Raw genomic sequence first — 1872 nt, 5'->3', positions numbered from 1 at the left:
TGTGTGTGTGTTGGGAAGTATGGTAGACGAACAGCTAAGAAAGACAGGCCTGGCCTAAATTGGGTAGTATAAAGTTGCTCTTTTTTGGTTCTTGTTTCTTCTTTTTGTATCTTCTCCTATCCCCAGCCATCCTTACCCTTTCGTCTCACTTTCAAGACCAGCTTAAGCATTAATTGTCATCAGTTATTATGTACCTGTTGGTATGTGAATCAATCTTAAAAATCCTTTGGATTCATCTGTGCGCATAGTGGAGATAGCGATATTTTCGTATTTCTCTAGAGGTGTAAAGCTCCAGCAGTGGTTAATAAGTACCAGCAGGTCCTTCTGGAAATTTTTGTTGAGAAATCCATAAAAGAGAGGGTGTATACATGTAGAAACTGTCAACTAAGTGACAAGCTACGAATACCACGTTATAGTTGCAGCTCAACAGCACTTCATGATTCCAGTCAAAGATGATGTTGAAGATATTTAAGGACAGCCAGCAGGCCCCTAAGCTCACCATGATGGAAGTCAATGTCATGTTAATTATTTTATTCTCACTGAGCTGGGTCTCATTTTTCCCTCTCCCTGTCTACCTTCCCATTTCTCCTATGGAGGCAGATAACAACCTTCAGGTAACAGATGAGGATGACGCCCAGAGGGACACAATACTGTAGCATAAACATGGAGGTGGTAAAGAGGAGCTGACTCATTTTGGAGGGCAATTCTTTACACATGCCACCCAGTGGATGTAGAGGTCAGTGGGGAGAGTGGTTGTGGAAGGGCTCATCGCTGAGATGGTAAGACAGGAAGAAGGGAATGGACAACGAAAGGGAAAACAGCAAAATCAGTGTGATGCCCCAGTAGACATGAGATATATTGGGTTTCCAGCCTCGGGGATTCACAACCAGCTGGTATCTTTCTACAGCAATTAACACAAGTGAGAATATTGGCACAGAGATGGAGACGCTGTGCATATAGGAGGTCAGTTTACACATGGTATCCCCAAATACCCAGTGGTCCATGAGCATATAGATGACAGTAAAAGCAATGCACATGATGCACACCAAGATGTCAGAGAGGAGGAGATTAGCAGTCAGTGTACTGGTGACATTCTGAGTTTCTCTCTGCTTCTTAAAGATGATAATGATAAGGGAGAGGTTTCCAGAAGGCTACAGTACAGGTTATGAGTAATAAGAGTAATGCTAGAGAAGGGGGTTGACAGAATTTAAAGTAGAAAAATGCAGAGTTTTTGCTCTTTGCAATGGTTTTGTTAGATGCTGAATAGTTTAGGGGAAGTTCCATTATGTCAGTGCTGTTGGAAGAGCTTTTCTTAACTCATATGCATTATGGGTGGATATTTTGGCCATTAGTTTTTGGGAAGCACTTTGTTCTGAGGCTTCCAATGAGTAATTAGTCGAGTTTAATCTTCTTTGATCTCTGTCTGTGCTTGATGTAAACATGAGTGCCTTGAGTATGCTCTGGAGACCCTAAAAAATTAAGCAGAACTCAAATTTTAATGCGAATTTTTAAAAGTTTGGATGCTGTAAGTCAAATGGTGTCCCTGGGAGCAATGGCTAGATATACTGATTTTAACACCTGAAGTTTAGTAGTGTTAAATTAGCCAGAGAGTTTCTCTGTATCCTTGCCCTCCTCTCATTTCAGGTGCTTTATTTGCCCATCAGTTTAGTCTTTAGAACCAGTGAAACATGAAACGTGACAGCAACCTGTTAACTGGACAGGGTAACTCAAACATAAGTTTCCATCACCATCACCTTCTGTCTTCCAGTTCACATTCATCTGGATGTGCACCCACCTGTCTGGTCAGCAGTTTGAATCCACCAGGCGCTCCTTGGAAACCCTATGGGGTCGTGCTACTCTGTCCTATAGGGT

The 1872-nt window shown here is 42.1% G+C and overlaps 1 pseudogene; it reads right to left on the bottom strand.

Annotated features, from left to right (window-relative positions):
• Positions 1 to 423: 423 nt before the first annotated feature.
• On the bottom strand, positions 424 to 1357 carry LOC100668130 (putative neuropeptide Y receptor type 6; annotated as a pseudogene).
• Positions 1358 to 1872: the final 515 nt, after the last annotated feature.

This window comes from Loxodonta africana, chromosome 2 (assembly GCF_030014295.1).
Source record: "Loxodonta africana isolate mLoxAfr1 chromosome 2, mLoxAfr1.hap2, whole genome shotgun sequence".
NCBI lineage: Eukaryota > Metazoa > Chordata > Mammalia > Proboscidea > Elephantidae > Loxodonta > Loxodonta africana.
The sequence above is the reverse complement of the archived record's forward strand: the minus strand, read 5'-3'. Positions and strand labels throughout refer to the sequence as shown.